The sequence below is a fragment of the Phaseolus vulgaris genome, chromosome 3 (assembly GCF_051622355.1).
Source record: "Phaseolus vulgaris cultivar YP4 chromosome 3, ASM5162235v1, whole genome shotgun sequence".
Classification (NCBI taxonomy): Eukaryota; Viridiplantae; Streptophyta; class Magnoliopsida; order Fabales; family Fabaceae; genus Phaseolus; species Phaseolus vulgaris.
In genome coordinates this window covers 12,472,118-12,485,634 of record NC_143500.1, presented here as the reverse complement: position 1 = coordinate 12,485,634, position 13,517 = coordinate 12,472,118, and positions in this window count along the sequence as shown.

Sequence of the window (13,517 nt, the reverse complement as noted above, 5' to 3'; positions counted from 1 at the left end):
AAGGTAATTGTGGCAGTTGAAAATGACATATTTTGAAAGATAATTGTGGCAGTTAGTCAAATGACGTATTATACTGAAATTTGTGGCGGTTATTAATAATCGACATATTAAAACCGCCACTTTTTACACGATTTTTTGTAGTGTAAAGCTTGGTCCAAAAATAATGTTGGCTAGTTAGTTGAAACTCAGTCTTCTTGTGTTCTTCTGACCAAAGCTCTAGTTTATGTTTTGATGAGTTGGAGATCTTCTTAGATATGCTTTGTACATTCCTTCATCATAGACCCATATTTCCAAATAAGTCCATAAACAGAGTATAAGTCTTCATCCTCCTTATTATGTTGTTGTGTGTGGTTGGGGGCTTTGTCATTATCTTATTCTTTTTATTTTTTGGTTTGATTATTGAGTTATAGACAATCAATGTTTTTTGTCATTGTTTTCTACTTGCTGATAAGTGCCTAATTTCAGTAATATTTCATATTAAAATATAGGCACTTATGAGGATTTATTGCTAATTTACATATAAAATAATCCATAATTTATGAATTTAAACCTTTTTACATTTTTATGAGCTTTATTTGAATAAAAACATTTTATTCCCAAATTTGGTGTTAATTGCAGATTTCTAGGGAAGATTGAAGATTTGGAATAAAGGAGAATAATTTGAGCTAAAAAGATAAAGCCGGAAGGTCCCAAAATGGAAAAAGATGAAAAGAAAGATTGGACCTTTTTTATGTTTTATCATTTAGCCCATTAGCGCGACACAGGAAACAACCTAACCCTAGAAAACTATGATAAATAGGGGGCTAGAGGCTAAACCCTAGTGTGCCAGATTGAGAGGAAAACACCATAGAGTGAATTGTAACCCAATTGGGAGAATGGAAGGTGCTAGAAGTATGCGTGGCTAATTCTACCCTTTGGGATTGGGAGTAATCTGCTCAAACTCTTATGTATTGAGGTGATATCTTATATATTAATATTTAGTTCTTGATTGATTATTGGTATTGTTGTTTTACTTTTAATTTTCCGTGACAAATTGAGAATCTTAAATCTGACCGGGAGGTATTTTTAGGGTTCGGACCTAAACAACAATACTTAACATATTTGAGTGCTAGGAATAGACTTGAAATGTTAATTGCTATTAAACGTCTGAGCTTCGTTCTAAGTTGTTCTTATAATTATGCGAGGGATCAATAGTTAGGGACATTCTTAAGGATTTTATATGCGAGGAATCAACATAAATGATTTTTATACGGGCATCAATTTCAATCAAAGAACTTAATATTGACATGCTAATCAAAATACTTGAGAGTGAGAGAGATGAAACTAATCCTTATTTTTCCAATTGAAACAACTAATTCTTTGTCTGTTTTCTTATTGATCAGTGCCAACACAATTAATTCAAAACTCTTTTAATTGTTCTGTTTTTATATTTAACGATTATTGTGCTCGATAATTCAATGTTCCTTGTGGGATCGATATCCGTCCTTAGGGACAATTATTACTTCTGACAAATGTAGTGCGCTTGCCGTAAAAAGTCATCACTTGCCCGGTATAAACGTCTACAAATAGACTGTCTAACACAACATCTATTAGAGCGTCTATTTTATTTTTCACTATATACTTCTCTTGATTTTTATTCTATTATTGATATCATGGCTAAGAGAAATCTAAGAGAGCTTGTTTCACCTGATGTTAGACTCTATATTTAATATCCCGAGACAAATGTGCCTTGTGAATTAAAATTTGGTTTTCATGGACTTGCAGGTGAGGACCCACACAAACACCTATAGGAATTTCACATTGTTTGCACCATTATAAGATCGTCTAGAGTTCCTGAGGAACATATCAAGCTTAAGGAATTTACATATCAAGCTTAAGGAATTTACATTCTCCCTGTAAGACTTAACAAAAGATTGGGGTTACTACCTTCCACTATGATTAGTCACTAGTTGGGAGAACTTGAAAAGGATGTTCTTGGAAAAAAATCCAAACTTAAGGCATTTCCATTCTCCCTGTGAGACGCAGCAAGGGATTACTACCTTCCACTAGGATTAGTCACTAGTTGAGAGAACTTGAAGATATTCAAGAGACTTTGTGCAAGTTGTTCTCATCACTGAACATTCAATTGGCTCTAGAAGATATTACAGGCGCAAGTCCCCCAGGATACAACGGGAACTTCCCGGTAATTTCTGAGGATCAGAACTGGCAAGTTTCTCTTTAAAAGAGTAATACCCAAATAGAACCCAGAATTATTATAATAATAAAATAATGAAGAGAGAGAAATTGAAAAGGGAAAATGGAGAAGGAAGAAGATGGTGAACGGAGGGTTTGAAGAAGATGAAGAGGTGAGTGTGTGAGATGCATTTTTTGAAGCAAAGGGATGCAGTATTTATAGATGGAGAAAACACACTGCCACATCTTCAAACCCTAAAGGAGCGGTCATGGCCGCCGGAGGTGGAGGAAGATCTGCGGGAATGGAGGAGCTAACCACCCACGAATCTAGCAACGTTCTTAAGATTCCACACGACCTGCAGAGCGAAGGCGTGAGCGTTCCCAGAGGTGCGGCTACGATTCAGGGTGGAAGGGGCAACGTCGCGCGATCATCTCGGAGCAGATCCAGTCTTCGCCAAACCTCCACGATTTCCTCCAACGTCACTGAAGAATTTTAGGGTTTGACTACTTACTCTGTTTTCCATTTCGCAAAAACGCACTCTGTTTTTCGTTTTGCAATATATACAGTTTTACAACAATCCCCCACATATTGCAAAAGATAAAACATAAAGATAAAGAAAGAAAGCTTTTGGGTTCATCTAAGATGTAATGCATCAGAGCTGGTATAGCAAACTATATGAACCAGTCTTAGATTGATGGACTTAACACATAGTGTAGTTGGTATAGCAAGCTATATGAACCAAGACACTTCGTATGTGTTAGAGGTTTTTCAATCACAATACACCCCCACATTACTTGTTGTTATTGCTGTGTTGCGCCATTAGGTCATGCGCGGGCCCGGTATTCATGAGTGCTATAGAGATCTTGCCAAGATCTCATGCAAGCGACCCCACTTGACACTCATATAGGTGATTTCATCAAGTGTATGCTACAAATTATACACCACCCATAGGGATATGAAAATCATTAAAACTTTGTAAATCATTAAAACTTTTTTATAGCTGAATTTTAACCACAAAGTTTATCCTCTCGATGATGCAGTAACTAGCACTTTCACATACACCATAGAAATGGAAAAAATTGATTTTAAATCAATATCAGTGCTAGCAGAACTAACAAGTGACTTATTTTTACCCATATGAACCTTATTCATGGGATCTCCAATCACAAAGGTTGGGTTTCCATCACTTGTTTGTTTGCAAGTGGCTTAAGTCTCATTCCCCTCGATGTTTCTAAAATCATTTTTCTCCCTAGGGGTTTAGTTAGAGGATCTGCCAGATTCCATTCTGACTTGACATAGTCAATAGAAATCATTCCACTCTTTAACAGTTGTTTCACCAAATTATGTCTCAATTGTATATGTCTATTCTTTCCATTGTAGCTTTCATTTTTAGCTATAGCTATTGCCGATTGGCAATCACAATGCATTGATACAGATGGGGTTGGTTTCATTCCTAAAGGAATGTTTGCTAAGAAGTTTTTCAACCACTCAGCTTCACTACTAGCCATTTCTAGAGCAACAAATTTAGATTCCATTGTTGATCTTGCAATAATAGTTTGCCTGGCTGACCTCCATGTAATTGCACCACCCCCAAGTGTAAATACATAACCACTAGTGGACTTTGTCTCATCTGAATCAGAGATCTAGTTAGAATCACTATACCCTTCTAGCACAGCGGGAAATCCACTATATTGAATGGCATAATCCATTGTACCTCTCAAATATTTCATGAGTCTCGCAAGTGCATCACAATGATCTTGACTAGGACATTGAGTGTATCTACTCAATCTACCTACTGCATAAGCAATATCTGGTCTAGAAAAGCTCATTAAATGCAATAAGCTCCCAATTATCTGGGCATACTGAGTTTGAGAAATAGATTCTCCTCTGTTCTTCTTTAATTTAGAGTTAGCATCATAAGGGGTACTCACTGACTTAAAGTCATAGTAACCAAACTTCTTAAGAAGTTTCTCAGTGTATTTTTCTTGGGATAGTAATATACTATCTCCCTTCCTTATGATTTTAACTCCTAGAATCACACTTGTTCACCCATGTCTTTCATCTCAAACTTAGATCCAAGAACAATTTTGTTTGAAAAACTATATCATTGCATGTACCAAAAATTAGCATGTCATCCACATACAAACATATAATGACATATTCACCATTTTCAGATCTAGAATACACACATTTATCAACATCATTGGTAGAAAAACCTTCACAAAGTAAAACATTATCAAGTTTTTTCATGCCATTGTTTTGGTGCTTGTTTCAAACCATACAAAGATTTTAAAAGTTTGCATACTTTTTCCTTTTGACCTGGAACTACACATCCTTCAGGTTGAGTCATATAAATTTCCTCTTCTAATTCACCATTCAGAAAAGTTGTTTTAACATCCATTTGGTGAATTACTAACTTATGGATAGATGCTAAGGCTAGCAATACATGGATAGAGGAAATCCTAGTAACAGGTGCAAAAGTATCAAAGTAATCTATGTTATGTTTTTGAGTAAAACCTTTAGCAACTAATCTTGCCTTATATTTCTCTATGGATCCATCAGGATGGTACTTCTTCTTAAAGATCCACTTACAACCAATGGATTTTGCTCCTTTAGGCAGATCTACTAAGGTCCACGTATTATTTTTCTTAATTGAATCAAGCTCAGTTTTAATGGCCTTATCCCAATGTTTAGCATCATGAGCACTAATAGCTTTTACAAAACTTATTGGATCATTCTCAACTAGATAAGTATAAAAGTCATCTCCAAAAGATGTTTCCTTTCTCTGTCTTTTACTTCCCCTAACATCCTCACTCAAGGTATCACTAGCACTATCTATAGGTTGTTCAGATGTACCACTACTCTTTAGAGGAAACATGTGTTCAAAGAACTCAACGTTTTTCGTCTCTACTATAGTGTTACGTTCAATTATATCACTATTAAGAACTAAAAACCTATAGGCAACACTATGTTCTGCATATCCTAAGAACATACAATTAGATGTTTTAGAGCCTATTTTCCTTTTCTTAGGATCAGGTAACATCACTTTTGCTAAACACCCCCACACTCTCAAGTATTTCAGATTAGGTTGATAACCTTTCCACAACTCATAGGGTGTTTTACCAGTTTTCCTATGTGGTATCCTATTTTGTAAAAAACACGCAGTAAGCAGGGATTCACCCCCATAAATTATCAGGAGCATTAGAACTAATAAGCATAGCATTCATCATTTCTTTAAGAGTCCTATTTTTCCTTTCAGCTACTCCATTAGACTCAGGTGAATACGGTGGGGTTACTTCATGAATAATACCTTCTTTTACACAATAGTCATTGAATAAAACATATTCACCACCTCTATCTGATCTAATTATTTTAATTTTCTTATTTAGTTGATTTTCTACTTCCGCTTTATAAGTTAAGAACATGTCAAAAGCTTCATCCTTATGTTTAATTAAATACACTTTGGTGTATCTAGAAAAATCATCTATAAAAGTTACAAAATAATTTTTACCACCTTTAGACATGGTTTGTTTTAAATCAGCAAGGTCGGTATGAATTAAACCAAGAATTTCAGTTTGACGTTGATGTGATTCCACTAGCACAATTAGAATGATTCTTGACATTCTTAGGAATCATCTTGAGTTGGTTAAGAGATAGGAACTTTATCATAGAAATGGATCAAGGTTCTATGAACAAGAACTCACCAAAACTAGTGCAAAAACACAAACTCATATGGAAGTTCCAATTATAGTCAAATTGAACCGAACAAAAAGGCACAAAAGCTAAGCAAACTGAAATAGAATGCTGGAAATTAAATTGTACCGAACAAAAAGCTGGAAAATGAAGAAGAAAGATGAAGAACAGCAAGGCACAATAAAAGAACCGAAGCAACACAATTAAAACTGAAACTGCCGAACCAAGTTCAACAAGGAAACAAGCTAAGACAAGGAAATAACAAAAGAAGAAAGGAAGGAGAAGAGAGTGCTCATGAAGATGGATGTATGGTTGGATGATCACGCCACTAGAAGGATGGTTGCTCCTAGATGAGTGTGCTGCCGCCACTTGAGGACACCATGGATCCTTCAAGATAAGACTAGAGAAGAAGGCTCAAAAGCTCTCCAATGATCACTCAAAATTTGAGTATAGTTTCCTTTCTCTAAAATTCAAATCTGAATTTTACAAAGAGAGCACCTCTATTTATAGCCTAAGGTGCTGAAAAGTAAGCTACACAAATTCAAAATTCCCCCTAAACATATTCTAGAACCGGCGCCTATTTACAAGGCATGAGGAAGGTGTGACTTCTTCCTTCACTTTGGCACCTCCTATTCTACTCCTACACCTATCTACTAACACACCCCCCCTCCTAAAGCTCCTAACTAAAAACTAAAAGATGCTATAACAAAAGAGGTTTCTAATGTTTCCCTCTAAGCACCTTCAACCAAAGAAATTACAAAAAGAGAAAGTAAATGTCCCCTAGCTCCTAAAGCTTTGAACATGCTTCTTGTGAGCCTTTGAGGTGGGCTTTGACCTCCATGGGCGTCCTCCATTTGTGCCTCTACCTCTTCTTGATCTTGTTGATTGGCCTCCATGTCCTCTTGAGCTTGATCTCCATCATACTCCCCGAGTTGGAGAGAATTCGACCACGAATTCTGGAAACCTACAGAAAAAGGAGTTAGATCGCTGACATTAAAAGTATGACTACCTAAGAATGTATCAGGCATATCTAACTCATAAGCATTGTCATTAATCCTCTTGAGGATTTGGAAAGGTTCATCCCCTCGAGGCATTAGTTTGGACTTCCTTTGAGTAGGAAAGCGATCCTTCCTCAAGTGAAGCTAAACCCAATCGCCCTCATCAAACAACAATGCTTTTCTCCTCTTATTGGCAAGTTCAGCATACTTGCCAACCTTCTTCTCAATTCTCTTCTTGATGTCTTTATGCAAAGTTTTCACAAAAGAATCCTTTTCATCCCCATCTTTGCACAAGACATCTCCAAGAAGGGGAATAGGAAGAAGATCAAGAGGTGTTAGGGGATTAAACCTATAGACCACCTCAAAAGGAGAATGTGAGGTGGTAGAATTTACTACACGATTATATGCAAACTCAACATGGGGTAGTAAATTCTCCCACACTCTAGGATTCCCCGAAATAAAACATCTCAATAGTTGTCCCAAAGTTCTATTCACCACCTCAGTTTGACCATCAGTTTGTGGGTGGCAAGTGGTAGAAAATAAAATCTTAGTCCCAAGCTTGCCCCACAAGGTCTTCCAAAAGTGACTCAAGAACTTGGGATCTCTATCGGACACTATAGACCTAGGAATCCCATGTAGGCGAACCACTTCTTGGAAGAAGAGGTTTGCAATGTGGCATGCATCATCCACTTTGTGGCAAGGAATAAAGTGAGCCATCTTTGAAAAACGATCCACTACCACAAAAATGGAGTCCTTTCCCTTTGATGTCTTGGGTAAGCCTAAGATGAAATTCATAGATATATCTACCCAAGGCATTGAAGGGATAGGAAGAGGAGTATATAGACCATGGGGATGCATTTTAACTTAGCTTTGCGGCAAGCTATGCATTTATCACACAAACTATGAACATGTTTATGCATATGAGGCCAAAAAAAATGTTCATGCAACACATCCAAAGTTTTAGCAACCCCAAAATGTCCCCTTAAACCCCCCTCATGAGCTTCTCTAACAAGAGATAATCTAATAGAGCATTGAGGAACACAAAGACGTTTTCCTTTAAAAAGAAAGCCATCTTGAATAAAAAAGTCTTTGTGTCCTCCCTTAAGACACTCTTGATAGATGAGAGAAAAATCAAGGTCATCATGATAAAGTTCCTTAATGTGATCAAAACCAAGATATTGAGAGCTTAAAAGATTTAGCAAAGTGTATCTTCTAGAAAGAGCATCCACCAGAATATTTACTTTGCCTTGCTTGTGTTTGATCACATAAGGAAATTGCTCAATGAATTCCACCCACTTAGCATGCCTCTTGTTAAGTTTGTTTTGGCTTTTCAAATATTTAAGAGATTCATGATCACTATGTATCATAAAATCTTTGGGAAAAAGATAGTGTTGCCAAGTAAACAAAGCCCTAACAAGTGCATATAATTCCTTATCATAGGTGGAATAATTGAGATGACTTCCCTTCAATTTCTCACTAAAATAGGTTATGGGGTGGCCCTCTTGAAGGAGAACAGCCCCAATACCTATGCTTGAAGCATCACACTCAATCTCAAATGTCTTAGTGAAATTAGGAAGGGCCAAGATGGGAGCATTAGTCAATTTTTCTTTCAAAGTGTCAAAAGCATTTTGTTGTGCTTCTCCCCAATGAAAGACCACATCCTTTTTCACTATGTCATTGAGTGGTGCGGCAATGGTACCAAAGTTTGGGACAAATCTTCTATAGAAAGAAGCAAGTCCATGAAAACTTCGGACCTCTTTCAAAGATTTCGGTGTAGGCCAATTTTGAATGGCCATCACCTTTGTTTTGTCCACATGGACCCCTTTGCAACTCACAACAAACCCTAGGAATTCTATATGATCAAGAGCAAACATACATTTAACAAGGTTAGCATACAAATGTTCCTTCCTAAGGGTTTCTAAAACTTGCCTAACATGCAACCTATGGTCATTCAAAGATAAGCTATAAATGAGAATGTCATCAAAGTAAACAACAACAAACTTACCAATGAAAGGTCTAAGAACAAGATGCATGAGGCGCATGAAAGTACTTAGTGCATTAGTTAGGCCAAAAGGAATAACTAACCACTCATATAAACCAAAGTTGGTCTTAAAAGTCGTCTTCCATTCATCACCCGGTTTGATACGGATTTGATTGTAGCCGCTTTTAAGATCAATCTTTGAAAAGATTTTTGAACCATGTAATTCATCCAACAAATCATCTAGTCTAGGTATGGGATGCCTATACTTAATTGTTATGTTATTGATGGCCCTACAATCCGAACACATTCGCCATGTGCCATCCTTTTTTGGCACTAAGATGATAGGCATAGCACAAGGACTCATGCTATCTTGCACCCACCCTTTCTCAATCAAAGCCTCAACTTGTTGGCGAATTTCCTTGGTTTCACTTGGATTGGTCCTATATGTTGGACGGTTTGGTAAAGAAGAGCCCGGTATCAAATCAATTTGGTGCTCAATCCCTCTCAAATGTGGAAGTCCATTTGGAGGATCTTGAAACACATCTTGGAACTCTTCTACCAAATTTTCCAAGCAATGAGGACTATCAACAAGTGATTCTACTCTAAGAGTTCTAGGGATGGCTAAGAAAAGAGGATGATGAGCCACTATTTCCCTTTCAATGTCACGCCTACACACAAGGAGTGTAGGCTTAGAACTCTTATCTTTTTTTATCTTTTTTATCTTTTTCACTCTCCCTCTTTTTCTTCATGATAACTTGGTCCTCATGGACTTCTCTTGGAGAGAGAGATTTTAAAGTAACCTTGTGACCATGGAATTCAAAAGATAGTTTGTTGGTAAAGCCATCATGTAAAACTTTTCTATCAAATTGCCAAGGCCTTCCCAAAATAACATGAGTGGCTTCCATGGGCACAACATCACATAATACCTCATCTTTGTATTTTCCAATGGAGAAATGGATGAGGACTTGTTTATTGACAATTATTTCTCCTACTTCACTAAGCCATTGTAATTTGTAGGGCTTTGTATGAGAGATAGTAGGCAATCCAAGCTTATCTACTACTCTTGTACTAGCCACATTTGCACAACTACCCCCATCCACTATCAAGGAACAAATGTTGTTTTGAATAAGACATCTTGTATGGAAAATATTTTCTCTTTGACTTTCATCAAAAGGTTGTGAAACTTGTCCAAGAAGTCTTCTCACAACTAACAAGCCCCCTTCAAGTGGACATTCGCTCTCTTCCTCACTAGATGCATGAGAATGCAATGAATGCTTAGGAGAATCCGAATCATGCTCACTAACTACAATGCCCTCATGCATGTACATACTTCGTTTGGAAGGACAATTTGCAGCTATATGACCATAACCCATACATTTAAAGCATTTAGTATTGGATGTTCTAGTGGGAGACTTAGGTCTAGAAGTAGATGGCTTAGTTTCCTTGGGTTTGAAAGAAGAATCTTTGGAAGGATGTTTAGAAAAAGAATTTTTGTTTCTCCAAGACTTGGAGTAGTATCCATCATTGGAAGCATTTTTTAAAGAATTTTTCTTAGCAAGTTGGGCTTCCACCTTCACTGCAAGATGAACTAAAGAGCCCAATGATGAATACTCTTGTAACTCAACAATGTCTTGAATATCCTTCCTAAGACCACTCACAAACCTAGCAATCATAGCTTCCTCACTTTCTTCTAATTCAATTTTAAGCACAAGCGTCTCAAGCTCCTTATAATATTCATCCACATTTAGCGTGCCTTGTTGAAACCGTTGGAGTCTCAACATGAGGTCTTTCCTAAAATGTGGGGGCACAAACCTAGTGCGCATATGATCCTTTAAAGAGTTCCAAGAGTCCACGGGAGGACCCTTGTGATAGATAATGTCATTTACAATTCCATGCCACCATTTCATGGCATAATCACTAAACTCTAGGGTGGCTAGCTTAAGCTTATGCTCATCTTGGATCTCATGGATCTCAAATATTTGTTAACACTTAGCCTCCCAATCTAAATATACATTAGGATCACTAGAGCCATTAAAACAAGGAAGCTTGACTGAAGGAAGCCTAGACTTTGCATCATGATAGAAGCCATTGCCGTAGTGAGTTCTTTCCCCTTGGTGAGGATGTCTTTGTCCATGGACTTGGGGTGGAGTTCTCCTTCTCCTATGCTCATCTTCACGGCCAAAATCATTGGAAGAAGCTCTTGTTGAAGGTCTATGATGCTCATCATGGATAGAAGGAGATGGTCTAGCTTGTTGCACCTCCATCTTTTGCAATTTCTCCTCCAAGCGTCTAATGGTTCTTTGAGCTTCATGTAATTCACCAAGGATTGAAGCTTTGGAAGGAAAATTCTGCTTGTATGATGCATCACTTGAAAATCCAGCCATTTTGGAATTAAAAAACAGAAAACACACAAAAACAGCAAACAAGTTAAGAAACAAAATTAGCAAAAACAGTGAGTGTGTCCAGCAAGAATGCCGAAGTGAAATGAGGCAGAAAAAGAGGTCACTCTCAAAGAAATAATGTCCTTGCACCAATCTGATCTTGAGGCCTTGGAATCCTCAAATGAAAGATGTCAAAGCAAGCACACCAATCTCAAAGGCAACCACCACAAAACCAATGAAACAATAAAGACAAACAAGAAAAGGTATAAGCAAAGAAAGGTAATTGCAAAAGGAAAACAATATGTAAGAAAAACTCAAAGAGTAAGGAATGAAAGACAATCAAGAAAATAAAGAACTCAATGAGAAAGTAGGCACACAAAAGAATACTTAAGGAAAAGCACTAGAGTAGATGAAGAAAACAAAAAATTTAGCTACTGGAAAAAAAAATTTAATGCAACTGTGCTTGATATTCACTGATTTAACTGGAATGATTTAGAGCGAACTGGATTATGAAATTTAAACCATAGAAACTTCAAGATGTTAACTCAATAATGGCACTGGAATCAATTAAAAACAGTAAACCAATTAATTGAGATAAATTTTTTAAAATCGCTGCCAGATTACCGTATTCTTTTCGGCAGAATTGTACACTTTTTTTATTTTATTTATCATTTTTTGTGTACTTTGAATTTTTGAGTAATTCTTTTTTCTACTCTTTTCTAACACTTTGAATATCACAAATCCAGAATTTCAGAATTTTCCAGTGAGTAAATCAATTGCAATAAGGAAAAACAGTAAGCACTTTTTTCCAGAAACAGAGGAATCCTAATAGGAATAAAAAAACAGAATTATGAACTAGCAAAGACATAATGGAAAATGATGTATTGGAACTTGTATAGGTCTAGAATACAAGTATGAACTCAATTCTAATAAGAAAAAGCACAAAGGATCAAAATCAATTCGGAACAAAAAATTATATGACACTAAAGCAAGAAACAATCAAAAGCAATAAAAGTACTACTAGAAGTAATGACAATTATGGAATAACATGACTAAGACAAAACTTGACATGATTCAAAAAGGAAAATACTCAAACATATGATAGGCAAAAGAATTAAAACAGCAAGTAAACTCAAAATAAGCCTAAAACAGAAACTTAAATTGCAAGAAAATAAAAGAGCTCTTGAAATAAAGTGCTACACAACTCAACAATTAAACAAGAACACACCTAAACTCTTGATACCACATGATGTGATTCCACTAGCACAATTAGAATGATTCTTGACATTCTTAGGAATTATCTTGAGTTGGTTAAGAGATAGGCACTTTATCATAGAAATGGATCAAGGTTCTATGAACAAGAACTCACCAAAACTAGTGCCAAAACACAAACTCATATGGAAGTTCCAATTATAGTCAAATTGAACCGAACAAAAAGGCACAAAAGCTAAGCAAACTGAAATAGAATGCTGGAAATTAAATTGTACCGAACAAAAAGCTGGAAAATTAAGAAGAAAGATGAAGAACAGCAAGGCACAATAAAAGAACCGAAGCAACACAATTAAAACTGAAACTGCCGAACCAAGTTCAACAAGGAAACAAGCTAAGACAAGGAAATAACAAAAGAAGAAAGGAAGGAGAAGAGAGTGCTCATGAAGATGGATATATGGTTAGATGATCACGCCACTAGAAGGATGGTTGCTCCTAGATGAGTGTGCTGCCGCCACTTGAGGACACCATGGATCCTTCAAGATAAGACTAGAGAAGAAGGCTCAAAAGCTCTCCAATGATCACTCAAAATTTGAGTATAGTTTCTTTTCTCTAAAATTCAAATCTGAATTTTACAAAGAGAGCACCTCTATTTATAGCCTATGGTGCTGAAAAGTAAGCTACACAAATTCAAAATTCCCCCCTAAACATATTCTAGAACCGGCGCCTATTTACAAGGCATGAGGAAGGTGTGACTTCTTCCTTCACTTTGGCACCTCCTATTCTACTCCTACACCTATCTACTAACACACCCCCCCTCCTAAAGCTCCTAACTAAAAACTAAAAGATGCTATAACAAAAGAGGTTTCTAATGTTTCCCTCTAAGCACCTTCAACCAAAGAAATTACAAAAAGAGAAAATAAATGTCCCCTAGCTCCTAAAGCTTTGAACATGCTTCTTGTGAGCCTTTAAGGTGGGCTTTGACCTCCATGGGCGTCCTCCATTTGTGCCTCTACCTCTTCTTGATCTTGTTGATTGGCCTCCATGTCCTCTTGAGCTTGATCTCCATCAGTAGGTTTACA